We start from the raw sequence: 20,322 nt of genomic DNA, 5'->3' as shown, positions 1-20,322 counted from the left end.
TTTCTTGTGTACAAGCAAGAGATTGCTTGGTCTCTTTAGTACTCCGGATCACTGGTGTGCGTTCGTATAGGTACATATATAGTGTTTCTTGTTTGATCCGGTATATATAGCTTCTTCGTTACTAAGTTTCATGCACCCCTCCCCCAAGTTGATCTGCTCCTGTTGTTTCTCGAAGTTTTGATATTTTTGATGTTCTTGCATTTGCACAAGGACTCACTACAACACGGTAGTATCTAAGGTGTTCTGTAGTATCCAAGGCCGGGTCAGCCACTGACATAGTCGTCCAGGTCAAAACCGAATTGACTTCTAAAAAGCAAATTGACATAGTTTTTTTAGGGTCAAACTGACACAGTTATATACTCCCTCCATTTCATAATGTAGTGCCTATAGATTTTTATAAAAGTCAAACTTTGCCAACTTTGACCAAGTGTATAGAGAAAATTGTCTACATCTACAATACCAAACATGTATATTCTGAAAATATAACTCACGATGTATCCAATGAGGTGCATTTGGTATTCTAGATATACCTACTTTTCTCTATATACATGGTCAAAATTTGTAATGTTTGACTTCTGTAAAAATCTATAGGCACTACATTATGGAACGGAGGGAGTAATGGTTATCACAGATCGGGATTCCATGACTTGGAGGCACTTTCCAAATGAACATATAACAACTTTCAAGGCACTTCCACGACAATTGGACGTCTAACAAAAATTAGAGCAGGGACGACATTAAAACCCAAGTTTGCAGTTGCAGCGCAACAGTGCATACTGTACCCATCGTAGCTACTGTGCCATAATATTTCTGTACAAGGTGACCTGATCAAAGAACTACTTACAGCTTGCAAAACGATTTGACCTAGCTATTACAATGCGTATGACCTAGACTGGCCTAACTAGTCTCTGCAGAGGACTTGGCGCTCAGTTCTCTTGTGTTGCAAAATCGCCCCGCCGAATGCCCGCCCCCGAAGGAGGATGCATGTTGAAAACGTAAGCAACTTGTCCTGCTACCTGCCCATCAAGTTGACGGATGCCGATGATCGGAAACCACTTAAGAGGCGCTACATTTAACAGGAATGATTCACCAAGAACGAAGAAACACTCCCTTGCCAATTTTTCCACCTATAAAAAAACAGCAGCCAATGTCTGTCATTTTTAGCAGTGGACTGATGTAATGTAATAATGTTGCCTGTTGACTAAGCTGAGATTCTGAAGGTTATTCACAGATGTTAAACAGGCCATATGTACCAGAAAATAAATACAGTAAATAAACTACCACTAGACATGCAAAACAAGACACATGGATCCAGTAGATTTATTCACTGTAATGGTGTGATACAACTTAAGAAATGGCGTACCTGTATCTTAACAAACTTTATGTTACTCATGATCAAGATGATCTGCACACTAGATAATGGTCCCGACAATATCTTGATGGCAATATTCTCAAAGAACTTCTGCAAGACGTGGTGGTTGAGTGTTGAACCAGAACCATAATCATCTACCAAAATAATTCGCTTTAGTCTCGTCCAAGGAACTGGTAGTTCATGTTCATCTCCAATAGTTAGATGAGAAGGATCAGCGACATTCTGGACTTTTCTCAGATTGTTTGCAACTAAATTACGCTCAGCCAAATGCAGATCAGGTGTAATGTCAACCATGTTATGAAGTTGAGAGGAAAACTTCAGATTTTTGTCATTCACGACAAGAATGTGACCATTTTCACCTCCAGTCACTAACTTCCTCCAACCTATGTCAGCCTGCGGCCATGGTGGATCTTCTGGATTCATTTTAGAAGTAACAGATGAAGAGCTCAAAGAGCCAAGATTGTGTGCAAATGAACAAGAGTCGCCATTTCTACAACCCTGATCAAAGGAACGACATATCAGAAGCAAAAATGTTAATTCATACCCATCGAGTTGTCAAAATACCAAGTTAACATATACATGCAGTTAGGTAGATATAAAAAGTGAGATACAATGGGCGAGGACCGCCATGGACAATATATTAAGCGAGAGACCACCCGGGTGAGATACCAGAAATTCATTCCTGACGGCATTCAGACTCCAGTCAGGCTACTGCTCAGTTCTCAGTTAGTTAGATATAACTTTAACGAAATGCATGTTGGCACAGTATCACTGCTGTCAATGTCATGTGACCTGTTACCACCATTTTATTCCTAGTGTCATGAATGAGTTACATTTAATATTACAATGAAAGAACATGTCAAGTCCTTCGCTGAGGCAGGGAAAAGTGTATCAAGTAGTTGCAGTAGAATATTGAGGATGTAGGTTTGTAGTTCAGTTGGTCTGCATCCGGCTGGCTATAACATGATGTACTATGTCGCAGAAATTGTGGTTACTACAATTTAAGATATGAAATTAGGGCAATCCTTCATTAAGATCTTACTCAACACATAGAAAAATAACCAAATAACGTATATATCCCGCAAATGACGCGCTGGGAAAAAAGGGCAGGTGATAATAGCATGAAAGAATGCAACAGTCCACCTTTAATGTGAGGAAGAACTTGCATGCTCGTTTCGAGGCATTGGATAAATTGTTAAGAGGTCCTCTGTATGTTTCACTAGATCCATCATGGTAGTCCACACACGTCACTGCAAGTTCTATCTTCATCTGTGAACCAATCAAGAAGCATTATATTTATACTACTTTATGTCATATATACAGGTAACTTGACAATGCATACAATTGATATAATACAACACACCTTTTCAATAACCTTCATGAGGGTATTAACAATGTCAGTGGCTCCAAAATCAGTTGCAGAAATATAAGGGATTGCAGCACACCTCTGTGAATCTAAGTGAGAACTGTCAGTTTCCAACGGGAGTGAAGTCATATGCTCTGGCTCCGGCAATTCAGGATCACGACATTCATGGTGGAATTCAGAGGTCTGAAGGTACTTTGGAGGATTGATTTCCAGAAGAAATTGAGGCCTAAACCGGTGCAGTGTGCTCATAATATCATCATCTGTTCAAAAGAAAGAGTTACCAAGAAATGTCCATATATTGTATTCTTGGAAATGTATTTTGATATTTGCACTTCTACGAGTAGGTCCTCACACCAACTATGTATATTTTAATTTTTTATTGCAACACAAAATGCTGATGTATAACACAGTAGGCTACAGCAGGCAACACTTTCCACCATCTTATGTACACATTTTCAAACTTTTAGTGGAAAACCATGATAATGTTAGAGTACCTGACACACATCAATAGATGCAAATTGTGCAATCAAAATACACTTCAGAAACTTTTTATCGCAAGTTAAAGGACATACAAATTTTGGAGATGTTGTTAAGTGCTTTCAGCACGAGATTGTGTAATCTACACCATTCTTGTTCAACTTTCAAGATCTCATATGCATTTGATTCTTGGTTCTTGGAAACATTTGTCAGGTACTCCAGACGAAACTTATCCTGAAAAAATTAGAATATGTAACTTTGGTGAAAAATAAATAGTGTTAACAGAATCCAAATAAAAATATATACATTTTTTTCATCAATAATAATATTCACTTAAGGGCCATGATATAGTATCCTAGAAATAGTCATCTACTCCCTCCGTTCCTAAATATTTGTCTTTCTAGAGATTTCAACAAGTAACTACATACGGAGCAAAATGAGTGAATCTACACTCTAAAATATGTCTATATACATCCGTATGTGGTAGTCCATTTGAAATCTCTAAAAAGACAAATATTTAGGAATTGAGGGAGTATTAGGAAAGGTATTACCAGAAAAAGATAGTACAAAAAGAGAATGAGCGTGTAATTGTTACTAAAAAGGACTTGAAAGTTAAGATTACAAATATAAAAATAACCAACTCCCAAAAATGTCCTAGACATATATGCACATGGTATTTTATTACACATAAGACAAGATGTACCTTAAACATACGCTGCCAAAACTGATATGCCCGGAGATTTGCGATGACTGTAGCTTCCTTCTTGCCAATTTGTTGGAAGGTACGTTCATCAAAATAATCATCTCTAATCTTCTTGCGCTGTAAAACAGAAAGTAGGATACATAACTAAAAGAACACGGGGATACAAGCATGTCACTTGAAGTAACTAGAACATACCAATGCTTGATCACCAAAAGGTTGCAGTATAGGAAGTGGTTGAATGTCCAACATAATGCCTATCAGGATTCCTTCATGGAGATACCCCATCTCACCAAATTTCAGGGTAAGAACAGAAGCATGAAATGATAACAGCAAACTATCGAGCAAATAGCCATAAAATCTGGGATGATAGCCTCCAGGGAATGCTGGCTGAAATGCATCAATTTGAACAAGAGTATCTAGAGCATCTTTAATAACACTGGATTCCGGTGGATTGAGAATTTTTTGCAGCAGCACTGCCAACAAGTGACTGTTAGTGAGAATATTACATTAATATAGATATATACGAAGAAGAGTGACAGTGTATAGTAATGAATGATCCCACATACCCAAATATGTTTTGTTTTCAAATGCATGTACTAAGGTTTTTAAGATCTTACTAACTTGTACAGAGAAGTATTTGGTGTTTCTTTTAACTTCAGTAACAAATTTCCATTAATTTTCTTTGCACACTATTGTAACATCACTCACTCGGGCTTGTAAATACACTTTATAACTATCCAATTTATCGAGATGCAAGCTTTGCGTTTTCTCGAAAATATACGTAACAAATTTTACAGAATTTAGTAGTCCCCATCTATATATCAAAGGATGTACAAAGTGTTAAAAAAATAGGCACTTAGGGACACTGGTAAAATATTTAAATACGAGTAGTAAACATAGTGAGAATCAAAACAGGAATTCTTAATTCAATGACTAAGTTTTTAAAACTTGAAAAAAAAAAGATGATACTGAACTCTTAAGATAGGTACAAGTGAGGTGGGTGCATCAATGTCAAAGAATTTGAGAACTGCTCCTATAGTTCACTATTCCTTGGCTGTGTGAATCACAGTGATGCAAAGGCGGTTCATTTTACTGTCATAATCCGAGCACAGAAACATCAAGCAAGATTAGTGGAATTGCAGAGAAAGAATTACCAGTGGGGTCGTCATGCATAGCTATGGACTCTGCACAACATATCATGAGTGCTTGGTCTCTCAAGGATAACATTGAAATGGCAGGGCTTTCATGATCAGGAAAAGCGTTGTAAAATGGCTAACATCTTAGACCTCGCAGCCAAACCTAACATCTTAGACCTGAGGTCCCAACCAGGACTCCTTCCGGGTATGGGCACCCACCAGTCCGGCGTGCTCGTCAACCAGGCCCCCTGCCGGGTATGAGGCCGCCGCAGCCACGTACCATCAATCCATCTTCAGAGCTGAACTGTTGCATGAACCGTGCCAGGCCTCACTGCCATCGACGCCACCACGACACCAGACAGCGCCACCATCCTGCACTCGTCCATCATCACACGCCCACCGGCGAGACCCCCGCTGCTCCATGCCGCTGAGACCCGCTGTTGTCAACGTGCCAGATGCCACGCTGCTCCTCCTCTTGTCCCCTCCAGCCAACACTTGCTCCAAAACGATGCCCTCAGGAGGGAGAACGACATCGAAACGTCGCCATCGTCCGATCCGGTAGATCCAGATCAAGGGTTTCCCCCGGAGCCTTTCGATCAGGTTGACGTGACCTGCAACGACGATGCCTCGAGAAGGGAACGACGTCCGAGACGCCGCCATCGTCCGCCATGACCGCAGTCAGACGCGATTTTCACCGGAGGCCACGGCGTCCCGATCTCGCGGTTGGCTGGAACGGAGCCCTCCGCCGAACCGGTGACGTTGCCGCCGATCCGATCCCACCGTCGTGCGACGCCCCGATGGAGAACCCGATCTAGATCGAAGACGACCTCGACCGAAACCCTGCCACCAGCACCGCCACACCGCGCCACCTCCTCCTAGCCCAGTCGCTGCCGATCCAGCCGTCCCCGCCTCCGGGAGACCAGCCGGACGAGGCGCCCCTTGTCCCCAATCTGACGGCCCGCGCCGCCGCCACGAGGGCCAGAGAAAGGAGGGAATGCCCCGCCGCCGCCCGCGCCGCGCGGGCTTCGCCCGGCGGGCGCACTCCGGCGGCGGCGAGGGGGAGGCGACGCTGGGGAGGCGACAGCGGCGGCGGCCGATCGATCTCCCGAGGCGCACGCGCGGAGCGCGCCGCGGGAGCCTTCTGATGCGATGCGGGAGCGTGGCGTTGGCGTACTCACACGAAGGGGCACGCCGTTCAAAAAATGTGAAGTGAGAGAGGGTAACAGCCTAACAGGTGCTACGATGCAAACTTTAGGGGTCAAATACAAAACTTATGGCTAGTTTTATGTTTGCCCCATCTGAATGGATCTATTCTGTAGAATTTTCCCCACGTGCTTAGACCCTATGAATGGATCTATCCTGTAGAATTTGCCCCCATGCGATGCGACATATGGCTAGGTTTAGTGATCTATGGAAAACCTCTAAGATTGATTTTTTGGGTGATTCCTGTGATCCAAAAGATCCTCAAAGTAGCTACCGTATAAATGTAACTGATCTCTATGAATTATATTGATCCAATTTTGTTCCAAACTTACTAATGATGATGATGATTAGCAACTCCAAACGAGAGAAGGGGGTTAAAGATACTGGATGCTACGATGTCCTAAACAAAGGTCCTCCAGCACACCACCTCCCAAAATCAGAATTCATTTATTTTCGATGTTATTATCCCCCCAGAAAAAGTGGTCCCTGGTCCCTGGTCCTTACATTGGACAAGGCAAATGATGGAAAAATAAACAAAAATTGGAATCATATGTTGCCGAACAATTGTAGGAAAATGGAGAGAAATGTCGTTATAGCAATGAGCCATTGCAACAATACAATGGCATTTAGCAAATAATGATAGTGATATTATATCTTAGAGATGGTCTGGGCTTCCTGTTTGTGGTACACTCTACATACCACCTGTGCATTGTACTTGGCTTAAAGAACATTGGAATACACAAGTTGCTATTCCACATGGTATCAAGGTTTCAATCATCAAATTCAGTTCCATATAAATACTCCAAGAATACATACCCTACTCCTATGTTACATAAAGGCAAGTGCATTACGCTACTAACACCACACATATGGCTTGAAAGTAGGAACAAATATTCCATGTAGAAAAGATGCAGTTGTACCAAGTTAAATTGGTATGTAACAACTTGTACCTTTCGGCAAGACTCTGAGGCCTTCATAGTTTCCAAAGCTTCATCTGTGTCAATGCTGCGATGAAGAATATGTACTTTCAAAGTTGAACAACCAGACAACCGAGCCCACTGCTCCTCCAATGCATGGTATGTAGGAAGAAAAACCAAAATACTCCTTTCAGTATCTGGTTCACTTTGGTGTATGTGCAACAATAACGTGTGGATAAGATGATACACGTCAGGACTAAGAACAGCATCTGTTTTAAAATGTTCTCCAACACAATACTTTGTCGACAGTGATTCAGAATCCATCTTCAGCATGTTATCAATCTGCATTCCGTTGCATCAGGTAATAAGAAATAGTAGGGGAGCAAAGTAGAAGGTGTGAACCTAATGTATTGATTGTATGAAAAATTAACAAACAACAAACAGGGACCAGGAAAGGTAACAAACACCTAATTATTATTAGTATATAGTACTACTACCACCACTGCTATAGTACTATTACCATCATTTTTTCTGTTAGTGATAGCAGCAATAATAATAATAGAAATAAGTTGGCATGTTATGGTATAACGCTACAATATGTTAAAATGGCTATGCAATATATCAGAAGGATTAAAATCCGTTCTAAAATTCTAAAATATATGAACAAAGATTACAAAATAAACTACAGCATGTTTGGTAATCAGACATTGAAAATTAGAAGGTACATCATGCAACGAGGGGTATATTAGGGACAGTGAACGAGGATAATTCACTTCATTTTCGAGCAAGAATCTGTATATACCTGCTCAAGATAATGGACTTCTCTCTGGAACGTGTTAGTGCATGGGATGCTCGGGATGGTAATCAGTTCAACCTTTCCAATATCTTTAAAGTAATCAACATATCGTGTGCTATCAACAGTGGCAGACATCAAAACCAGCCTATGTGAAGAGTGACATAATATGTATTAGCAATCAGCAGGAAGGAGTTAAGATCATTTTCCACAGTAGACAGAAACCATAAATATTATTAAAAAATTGGATAGAATGCACCAATGCTTGTTACCAGAGTACTTACTTGAAGTCACTCTTTTCCATCATAAACTGCTTGATAATAGCAAGGACAAGATCAGATTCCACAGACCGTTCATGAATTTCATCAAGAATAATAACCTTATATTGCAATGCAGCAATGCCGTGTTGACGAATTTGCTCTAGCATAACACCAGCTGTTTTGAAAACAATTTTTGACCTGATCCATACATTAAAAGAAGTCTAAAAGTCAATCCATAGCAATGCAGCACAAACAATTTACCATATATTGTCAAGCCGGTAAGAATGGATCATGAGATTCAGGTAATTAAGATACTTCAAATAAGTAGAAGGCTATGTGATGGAAAATTGGAAATTTCGAGTCAAATAAGCTCGAAGTAGAGATTAAGATGTCATAATGGTGGCATTCTCAACATAAATGAACTGCAGGTTAACTGTCCAAATCATCTCCTACCTCTTCAGTGTAATGGAGATGAAGAAACTGACATTATGTATATTTTTTTTTGGTAAGAATGACACTCCAAACTGACAGGTACTACAAGCCTAAAAGATAAGAAGCAATATAATTTATTTATATGTGCATATGGATTATTTATTTTGGAATAATAGGCATTGAATTGCCAATATAATCTAAAGCCGGAATTGAACAAACTCATTAATGCACGTGGATAACTGGATATAGCTATGAATGGTAAATCATGTCTGCATGACTTCTATGAAAAGTGCATGCACAATTCATATATAAGGGAGATATCAAAAATTAATGAACAACAAGGATTGAAGGAATACATGTCTATAGCATGATTTCCATTTTCAGCTGTCATGGGTCCACCAACCCAGACCAATCTATACTGCCTGCAGCTCAGCTTTGAAGATAGTTGTACTGATTTCTATAAGGCTCCTAAGCATTCTATGTCAATACAGTGGTTTTTTGGTATCAAGATAACAAAGATCCACTCTAGTTTCAGCTATAGCATGAAGCCATGTAATGTAAGGCTAAGGACATGGACTGATCCCTGTCCTGTGTCTTGAGAATGTCACTTGTCACACTTGCAAGTTGCAGCAGACAGCAGTATCAGGTGAAGTACGAAAGTTTCAGATCCTAGATAGTCGACAATAATCAGATGGTAGAATAATTATAGCAACGCAGTTGGTACCGGCCCATAGGGATGTGGTCCTAGACATTGCAAGATCCGGACCACTTATCTATATGACATTTTAATATTTTTTGACAAAATGCAAAAGATTGCTGAAATGCTTCCTCTAGGTAGTACACGTTTCAGGAGTATATATGATTGGGGCTGCCTAAGCTAAAGTATCCTGCACAATAATGTCTGTCGAAATCAACGCAGAAGTAGAAGGAACATTCTAATGATATCTGCCTAATATTAGGGAGTGGGGCCACTGATTCACAACGAGGAGCTACCTTGTTGAGGTGAGATTCTTCATATTTGGTGGCCTATATGATATCCAACTTCTTGTCCTAGCATCGACTTGCGAGAATGAGCCACCCTTTGAGCAATGGCTACCACCGCAAACCTCCGAGGCTGTGTGCACATAATGGGCTCCAGGTTTTCTTCTAGAAGGAATTGGGGAATCATGGAGCTCTTTCCTGCAATGAGATAAACAAGCGACCATATCCATTATCAGTATATAACAATTAGGCCGAAAGTTACATCCGAGCCCAAGACAATTATGTCAAAATCTAGACTGAATGTGTTGGCATCAAGTGAAGAGAGAAGCCATATGGATGAAATCAGCCCCATGAAACTTGAAGCGACGCATGTAGCTGCACCCCTCAAACACAGAACGTTCCACGAAATCTCCAACAAGCGGACGCAACAATCAACGAACAAATCTGAACTGAAACTCTGTTCAGCAACTCCACATGTACTAGCGCCAGAGGAAATCGAAATAGGAAGGAAATGGGGAATCCGAGGCAAATTCGTAGAAGAAGGGTCGCCATCGACCAAGACAAATATAGCACCATCCCGGCCCAAAACCCCTGCCGTCTTCGTCATCCACTTCCCCTAAAACTGCGAAGAGAGCAAGGTCCCCGAGACCAAGGTTCAATCGCTCTAGAGTTGTGTTCCCAATCCGGCCGAAACTCTGCTCCAAAATCCTCACGTACTACCGGCAGAGGAAATCAGAATTCAAAATACGAAGAAAAGGGGAATCCGAGACAAATTTGTAGCAATGACTGCCGTAGAAAAAATATAGCAGCATCCTGGCCCAGAGCCCTTGTTTTTTTTTTTTTTTGAAAAGAGGGATTCCCCGGCCTCTGCATCAGAGCGATGCATACGGCCTCTCTTATTAAACAAATAAACAGGTTCTGAACAAAGGTCTTACAGAAAAAGGAACCAAAGCAGCCTATAGCTCACATAGAGCATCGACTGCAAGGCAGAAATGAGATAAGCCACAACCCGGCTGGCAAAATAGCAGATAGGTAAACTAAACTCCTATCCTATTACATGATCGCCATTCAAACCGGTTGAAGATATCTCGCGCTACCGTCTCCCACCGGACAGATCCAGTAACCAAACGCTCCCTGGCCTCCGTCGGAGTGAGTAAGGACCAAGTACGGATCAGCGTCGTAGCCCGGAATAACACCTGCAAAAAATAAATATTTGTTGTCATGTTAAAAACCAAATCATTCCTGCAATTCCAAATTGCCCATAATAACGCACATACTCCTACACGAATGTGTCTGGCTGTTTTGGACTCAATCCCAAACAGCCACGCCCCAGATAACGTGTTTATCGATCTCGGTGGAGTAATATTAAAGGCAATTTGCACAATGCGCCACAACCCTTGTGCCAACGGGCAATCAAAAAATAAATGCTTGATAGTCTCATCCCGATCACAGAAACTACACCTAGTAGATCCTGTCCAGTTGCGCTTAACTAGATTGTCCTTTGTAAGAATAACTTGTTTATGCACAAACCACATAAACACTTTAATCTTCAAAGGAACCTTAACTTTCCAGACCTCCTTAGTCGTAGGTATCACAGATGAATTAATAATATCCATATACATCGATTTTACCGTGAACACCCCAGTTTTAATTAGTTTCCAACACAACTTGTCGGGCTGAGGATTTAGCTGAACGTCCATCAGCCTACGGACCAAGTGAAGCCATGCTTCCCATCGAGGTCCAACAAGCACTCTCCTAAACTGCATGTTTAGAGGAATAGACTGCATCACCGTCGCAACAAGAGCGTCCCTACGCTGAACAATACGATATAGTGTTGGATATTGTGTAGCCAAAGGCGCGTCACCCAGCCACGTATCCTCCCAGAATTGCGTATCATCTCCATTACCAACAATACATCTCGTTCTGTTGAAGAAAGCGGCCTTAACCCTCATGAGCCCTTTCCAGAACGGCGAATCTATAGGTCTGAGAGTGACTTGGGATAAAGTCTTTGAGTGCAAATATTTACTACGTAAAATCTGCGCCCAAGTTGCCTCTGTCTCAGACGACAACTTAAACAGCCACTTACTAAGGAGGCATCTGTTTTTGACTTCAAGGTTTTCAATACCAAGTCCTCCTTGGTCCTTTGGTCTGCAGATAATATCCCATTTGGCCAATCTGTACTTCCTCTTAGACTCATCACTCTGACAAAAGAAGCGAGAACGATAAAAGTCTAGCCTTTTCCTCACCCCCACTGGTACCTCGAAGAAAGATAACAGAAACATAGGTAAACTCGTGAGCACCGAGTTAATCAGAATCAACCGGCCTCCATAAGACATGAGTTTTCCTTTCCAACAGCTTAGTTTCTTCTCAAATCTATCCTCGATGCACTTCCACTCACCATTCGTTAACTTACGATGGTGTATTGGAATACCAAGATATGTGAAAGGTAGAGACCCAATTTCACACCCAAACAATTGTGTATAAGCTTCCTGTTCGTCTTTGGCTCTACCAAAATAGAACAACTCGCTTTTATGGAAATTAATCTTCAGCCCAGACAATTGTTCGAAAAGGCATAACATTAGCTTCATGTTCCTCGCTTTGGCCAAATCATGTTCCATAAAAATGATTGTATCATCAGCGTATTGCAGGATGGACAGACCACCATCCACCAGATGAGGCACCACTCCCTCCACCTGACCGGCCTCTTTGGCCCTCCCAATCAGGATCGCTAACATATCAACCACAATATTGAACAAAATAGGCGACATAGGATCGCCCTGCCTCAGACCCTTGTGCGTTCGGAAGTAGTGGCCTATGTCATCATTAACTTTAATGCCAACACTGCCTTTTTGCGTGAAAGTTTCCACTTGATGTCTCCAGGGCTCATCAAAACCCTTCATTCGTAGAGCTTGCTGGAGGAACGGCCATTTGACTTTATCATAGGCCTTCTCGAAATCCACTTTGAAAATAACCCCATCTAGTTTTTTCGTATGAATTTCATGTAGCATTTCATGAAGAACGACAACCCCTTCGAGGATGTTCCTATCCGGCATGAAAGCCGTTTGAGAAGGTTGAACTACAGCGTGCGCTATCTAAGTAAGCCTGATCGTGCCAACCTTGGTAAATATTTTGAAACTGACGTTGAGAAGGCAGATAGGCCGAAATTGCTCAATTCTCACGGCATCTGTTTTCTTAGGCAACAATGTTATCGTTCCAAAATTAAGTTGGAACAGCTGCAAATGTCCCGAGAACAAATCATGGAACATCGGTATCAGGTCCCCTTTGATAATATGCCAACACTTCTTGTAAAACTCAGCCGGGAAACCATCCGGCCCCGGTGCCGTATTACTTTTCATCTTGGCAATAGCCTCGAAAACTTCCTTTTCCGAGAAAGGGGCAGTTAACACATCATTCTCCACAGAAGTAAGTTGAGGAATATCGCTAACCCTAGACTCATCCAGGGATACACAGCTCTCCTCTGGTGGTCCAAACAACCGTTTATAGTATTCAGTAATGTAGATTTTCAGGTTGTCCTGGCCAACTATTGTACCCTCATCTTGCTCTAGCTGGAAGATCCTCTTCTTCCGGTGCTTGCCATTGGCAATCATGTGGAAGAACTGAGTATTCGCATCCCCCTGGACAACTTTTCTCACCTTTGCCCGCAATGCCCACTTTAATTCTTCCTCACGGAGCAAATCCTTCAGCCTCATCTCAGCCTCATGCTTAATATGAAGCTCAGTGGGTAACAGAACCATAGTTTCTGCTTTTATGTCTAAGGTTTGTATAAGTGAAAGGAGTCTTTCCTTCTCGACCTTATACACTCCACCTAGATGTTTAGCCCACCCACGAAGGAAGCTTCTGAGATGCCTAATCTTGTTCTGCCATCGTTCAATGGCACCTGTACCTCCTACATCTCTGGCCCACTCTCTGGCAACAAGATCCAAAAATCCTTCTCTTTCAAACCACGCCATCTCGAAAGAGAAAACATTTTTGTTACCCGAGTAAGTAGCCCCACCAGAATCGAGCAACAAAGGAGTGTGATCAGAAATCCCGCGAGAAAGAGCCTGAACAGTTACAACTGGAAACTTCTGTTCCCAAGCAACACTAGCCAGAACCCGATCCAACTTCTCGTAAGTTGGATTTGGCATCGCATTAGCCCAGGTGAACTTCCTACCTGAAAGCTCAATTTCTCTCAAATCTAAGCTTTCAATAATGGTATTGAACATAAATGACCATCTCCCATCGAAATTGTCATTATTCTTTTCATCGCGCCTTCTAATAATGTTGAAATCACCCCCAACCAGAATTGGGAGCCGCTCAGACCCACAGACTCTAACAAGGTCTGCCAGGAAATCAGGTTTGAACTCGGCCTGCGCTGCCCCGTACACCGCCACCAAAGCCCAGTCAAAACCATCAATTTTGGACCGCACCCTGAACTTAACCGCAAAATCCCCCATGACCACACTGCGAACTTCGAGAGAGTCACATCTAACACCAAGTAAGATTCCCCCCAACCTGCCTCTCGGCGGAAGACAATGCCAGTCAAACTCCATCCCCCCCGACAACGTATTGAGAAATTGAGGTGAGAAATTTGCTCTACCCGTTTCCGACAAGGCAATAAAGTCCAAACTATGCTCAATAGATGCCTCCGCAAGGAACCTTCTTTTAGCCAAGTCCTTAAGACCTCTGCTATTCCAAAAGATTCCTTTTATGTCTCATCATGAAATTTTTTAGCCGTGCGAATCCTAGCGCTCCTACGGACTGCGGACATCGAGTAAGTTTTGCGCTTCCACTTGCGCTTAGGGCTGGTCGGGCCCTCCCGGTCCAAAGTGCCCATAACCGCTGGGTTATCTACTTCCAACCCTATATTCTCGTCCTCCTCCTCCGGCTCCTGGAGGGGCGGTGCTAGGTCATGATAGAAATTATGAAGTACTCGAACTCCCAAGGCATCAATCTCAGAGTCATTCATTGGTTTGACCGCAGCTAAGTTACGAATTACTTCTAAAGCCCTCTCGGCTTCTAGATCAAGCAAATCATTAACAGAATTAGTAACTTCACCCTCATTACTACCAAGTGAAATTCCTAATTGGTGTGCCTTATCCACAATTTGATCGTGCGAGAAATGCATAATAGTATTGGAAGTATTTACGGACATACCAGTTGTGACTTGGACTTCACGAAGCTTGGCCGCCCTGCCGGCACAGCGCTGCTGCATGTCGTCCACCTCCGGATGGCTCTGAAGCCGACAACTCATGCGTCGGCCCTCAGCTGCCTGGTCCGGTATCCCGCCAAACATAATGACCTCCTCCCCCGAGAATTTATCCGGAGAGCGACCGTCTGTCACTCCCCGAACATCCACTTGGTCGCCATTACCAGATGCGAGCGCCGAGTCCAGCATTGGGGAAGCGAAGGCCACCTACCCCCTACCCCCATCCACTCCGGACCGCCTGTCCGGAGTGCACGCCACAGTCCCGAACGGGGCGCCCCCCTCGGGCACCGAAGCAGACGGGAGCATTGAGGCCACCTGCCCCACACCCTCCCACCGAACCTGAGCTGCCGCCTGCAGTGGCCGCCCATCCACAGGCGTAAGAGGAGAGGAGGCCACCTACCCCGGCCCCCCAACCGTCGTCCCATCGTCTCTCCTGGTATCCTCAACAGGAAGAAGCTGAGGGGGGGCCTCCAAAGCACCCTGATCCGGACCCCCAGATGAGATCGGACCCCCCTCCTGTACCACGGCCACGTCACCGCACGTAGAAGTAGGCGAGTCCACAAAATCCAACCTCGCACCTCCACCAGAACCCTCCACACCCGCGTCCTCAAAATCCAACGCCGGTAAAGAGTACTCAAACTCCTCAATAGACTCCACGCGCTCACTCCACAGTCTCGGTGGTGCAGACGCAGGACCAAAAGAACCGAATCTCAAAGTGGTCGCCGGCACAGACGCTCCAGGCGCCGCCCCTCGTCCTGCTGCCTTACTCGTCGGCTCCGGCCTCTTGGCCATCTCACTCAAAGAATCATCGGCCGTTTTTTCCTTACCCGCCGTATCATCGTCACCTTCACTCATGTCATCGCCAGTGGCAGCTGGAGCCTGGGCAAAGAGGCTATCATCTTCGAACTCAATCTCAAGACTGTATACCTGCCCACAAAACGCCCACTTAACCACGTCGGGCATGATGTTGATGTCCAGAATACTGACCAACAGGCGAGCAATCCCATGAGCTCGAGTAAAAGGCATATCCACTCGCTCGGTCTTTCCCACCATGATACCGAGACTAGCAACCACATCGGCATCCCGCAGAAGCGCAGACGGAGCCCCCGAAAAGCGCAACCAGGCCTGGATAAGGGGTGTACCCTGGGGCTCAACCAGCTTCCACTCCTGGAACTCAAGTATGGCCTTTGTACCTAGGACCTTACACATCCCAAAGCTCAGCAACCTCTGTAAGTCCTCCACAGTTGGGAACTGAACCCTGAATAAGTTGTTCTCCAGCCTGACAAGCTCCCAATGGAAGTCTCCTGGTGCCAGCTCCCGGAGACGCTGAATAATCTGAGCCTCAGACACTTGTCCTCTAGTTACTTTCACTACCCCAGTTGTCGTACTGTGCTCCTCCTGAGGAACCTCCCTCTCAGTCGGTGACTCAAAAAATGTGAGTTCAGAACAGAAGACACCATATGTCATAAGGCTCGGTGTCTGCTCCCGCACCAGCGGACACGCACCAGACTCGTGTGCAGGCTTACCACAAGTATCACAAAGAACAGCCACACACTCAGCAATAAAATGACCCTTATCGCCACATCGATAACAAAGCATTCTTTCCTTTTTCTTAGCAAACTTTGTAGCCCTGTCCACCTCAGATCTATCAGAGCCCTCCACCGACATAGCCTGAGTATCGACCTCAACCGGAACCTCGACAGCTGCCAGTTCCGTCACCACATCCATAGCCTGGCAAGACAAGTCTGTCTCCTCAGCAAAAGCGTCGACCCCCGTCTCAACCGAAGTATGATGTTGCCTTGGACGGTACCGACCCCCTCGGCCTCCTCGGCCACGATTGCCACGGAAACCGCCTCGGTTACGATGAGCCGGCCCAGGAGCCCCTTCGACAAAACCGCCTGGCGGCCCCAAGAAAGGCCTCTCAGCAGAACCATCACTCTGCCAGGCATACCCCCGTCCGCCACCCGTAGACGAGGATCCCCGGTGTTGTCCATCTCCATACACATTGTAACCATCGTCACCCCACTGAGCCTGCTGCAACACTGGCGTCGCCGCGTCATTGACCTGCCGAGCCACAAAGTGCGGCGGTCTAGCTCCCACCTGCGATGCCACGGGGTGCTGGCCATGAGCACCCGGAGGCGGAGGCCTTGCTACCAGTGTACCTCGGCCCACGGCAACTCCAGGCGTCGGCAACGTCGGCCTAGGACCACCTCGTCCCGCAGCCATCATCACCGGCGCCGCCGGGCGAGAACCAGCCGGAGCAGCCACCCCGCGGCCAGCCGGAGCGGTCTTAGTGGCCCCGCCCACTTGTGCCCGTTGGCCGCCTACGACCGTCCCCGGACGGCCCGCACCAGGACCCGCTCGCAGAGGCGGCGGCGCCCCTCCACTGCCGGCAGCAAGCGGCACACCGGCGCCGCCGCCACCCGTCCCCGCAGGGGCGCCGCCTCCGCCGCGCCCAACAGCCGGCGCCTGCGTAGGCCCTCCGCGGCCCGCAGCGCCCGGAGGCATCCCACTAGTAGCAGGGACTCCACGGCCCGCCATCGCCTGGAGAGGAGGGATACGAGGAGCACGCCCTCCGCCGCGATCAGCAAAGCACGGTCGTCTGCCTCCGTTACGAACCCTACTTGGAACCGGACGTCCGCATGGGGGTGTAGTCGTAGGATGTAGATCGCCTCGGGCCTCATACCCTGCGTCCACCAGCCCACACGCCATCGTGGCCGGTTCACTCAGAACCGGCCCACCCACCGACAAGCCCGACTTGCGGCCCAACAACTCATTCAAACGAGCGACGCGGTGATTACGGATCACAGCGCTGCGGTCGATCGTCGGCGCCGGCACCATGGCCGCCGATGATCGCCGAGCCTTCTTTCTCTTAACTAACTTCCATGAATTCTCAGTAATGAAATCAGATAGAATCGGTTTAGGAAGACAAACCTTAGGAATCGGTCCCTTCCACGGCCGGCTCGCCGCAGCCGAAGTCCGGCGATGTACTATGCGCCGAAGAACCTCGAGTTTATCTTCCGATCGTAGCCCTTGCCGCGCCGGATTGTCGAGTGGCACCACTCCATCACCAATCGCCGCGACCTCATCTTCAGAGTAACCCTGATCGAAGGCCTCGCAAATGATCGACGAAGGCGTCGGTGAATATTCCGGCGAGTCTCCGGCATCGTCGTCGTCCACGAGCGTCACCTCATCATCCTCATCAGCCAATACCCAAAAGCGCCCCCCGAACCGTGGCTTCGAGGGCTTTGGCTCTTCCGTGAGATCGATCAAGTCAATGTGATCAAGAGTCTCCGGTTCCTCCTGCACACGTGAATGAACGGTAACATCGAAAATATCAATGAGCAACCGCGTACCTTCATTAATCTTCTCATCAGCTTTGAGATACTCCCCTCCGAGAATGTCACCAGCCAGATCGCACACCACCGTCCACCTCGAAGGGTAGTACGAGTAGAGAACTCCCTCCGATCTACGGCCGGCTTCCCGGACATCTTGGAAGAAAATTTTCCATTTGGCCGGATGGAGAAATCCCCCGATCTCCGCCGCAGTCCGCGAATCCGGCGATCCGCCGGTCTCAGGTGACCGCCCCGACAGCGGCGACTCCTCCCAAGCAGGCCGCGGCGGCGCCGTTCGCCCCGCCGGCGGCGGATCAGGAGGGGGCGGTAGGAGCGGAAGGAACGCAGCCCCCTCCTCTCCCATCAAAGCTCACCCAGAGCCCTTGTTGTCTTCATCCTCCACCATCCAGGTTCCTCTCAAACATGCGAAGAGAACAAAGGTCCCCGAGACCAAGGGTTCAATCGAAGTTGTAGCCCCGCTCCTGAGTTGTTCCCAATCCCTCGGAAACTCTGCTCCCAAATCCCCAATGCCGCCACGCCACCCACTACGCCCCCCCCCCAAAACATCGAAAATATCAATGAGCAACCGCGTACATTCATTAATCTTCTCATCAGCTTTGAGATACTCCCCTCCGAGAATGTCACCAGCCAGATCGCACACCACCGTCCACCTCGAAGGGTAGTACGAGTAGAGAACTCCCTCCGATCTACGGCCGGCTTCCCGGACATCTTGGAAGAAAATTTTCCATTTGGCCGGATGGAGAAATCCCCCGATCTCCGCCGCAGTCTGCGAATCCGGCGATCCGCCGGTCTCAGGTGACCGCCCCGACAGCGGCGACTCCTCCCGAGCAGGCCGCGGCGGCGCCGTTCGCCCCGCCGGCGGCGGATCAGGAGGGGGCGGTAGGAGCGGAAGGAACGCAGCCCCCTCCTCTCCCATCAAAGCTCACCTAGAGCCCTTGTTGTCTTCATCCTCCACCATCCAGGTTCCTCTCAAACATGCGAAGAGAACAAAGGTCCCCGAGACCAAGGCTTCAATCGAAGTTGTAGCCCCGCTCCGGAGTTGTTCCCAATCCCTCGGAAACTCTGCTCCCAAATCCCCAATGCCGCCACACGACCCACTACGCCCCCCCCCCCAAACCCCCCAACGAACAAACAGGTAGAAGAAACCCAGCGGACAGCAGCGAGAAGCGAGCCAGCCTTCTTCCCAAATGGCACAAAACCATCACGCCACCATCTCATCACCCAGAGGCCAGAGCGCGAGCAAGCTGCCGAAGCGGAGAGGAGGAAGGAGATGTTAATTACCGCATCCGGTGCCCCCCACGATCATCGTGACGCGGTTCTCCTTCACCGCCTGGACGATCGTGCCGCGGAAAGCCTCCAAGGCGAGCGTCGGCCGCGGCTGCGGCCGCGCCGCCTCCTCTTCCCCCTCCGCCATGGCCGGCCTCCCAAGGGGGGAGGTGGGCGGCGGCGAGGGCCTTCTCTCCTTGCAATGCAAGTTTCGGCTCCGCGCCTTTTTGCTTGGGCTCTCGTCGCTCGGCGGGCGGCCTTCCCTTCCCTCTCTCTCTCTCCGTGAGAAGAAGACAAAAGGGTGGCCAGCTTTTTGAGGGGCGAGGCAGAGCCGGTGTGTGGACGGTGGACCGAGCCTACGAAAGCACGTGACGAGCGCCCTCTGCCCTGTGGTGCATCAACACCGAGCTCACACACGTACGGTCGAGTCCCAGCCGCCCGCCTCTACGAACCGAGTTACTTTTCACTTCCTCTGTTTTTCACAGCTGGCAGCAGCGGAGCATCGGCGCACGGCAAGTTGGCTTGACCGCCAAGTTGACCAGCGCAAGCAAGGGTACCGCTAAAGAGTAAAAAAGGCCATTCGACAGGAATGGTGAGCTGTTTTTGAAAAAAAAAAGAGTTAGGAGAAGCACACAAAAATATTTTCCGTCAGATATAGCTCTGTGGTTGGCCACGTCTGATTTTCTTTTCACGTAATGGTGATGGACAAGGTATGCAATCAACCTTTAATGATGAAGAGAAACGATGCCAAGCATTGTTGAAAGTCAATGCTTCGAGGAAGATGAAAATCGTTATGTGGAGACTCGCCCCTCCTCGCAAAAAAAAAGACTTGCCCCTGACTGTTTGCCTAC

General features: G+C 46.9%; 1 pseudogene; it reads right to left on the bottom strand.

The window, feature by feature from the left end:
* Nucleotides 1-780: 780 nt before the first annotated feature.
* Nucleotides 781-19,734, bottom strand: LOC119350248 (annotated as a pseudogene).
* Between the last annotated feature and the right edge of the window lie 588 nt (nt 19,735-20,322).

The sequence above is a fragment of the Triticum dicoccoides genome, chromosome 1B (assembly GCF_002162155.2).
Source record: "Triticum dicoccoides isolate Atlit2015 ecotype Zavitan chromosome 1B, WEW_v2.0, whole genome shotgun sequence".
Classification (NCBI taxonomy): domain Eukaryota; kingdom Viridiplantae; phylum Streptophyta; class Magnoliopsida; order Poales; family Poaceae; genus Triticum; species Triticum dicoccoides.
Note: the sequence above shows the minus strand (reverse complement) of the source record. Positions and strands in the feature narration are given on the sequence as shown.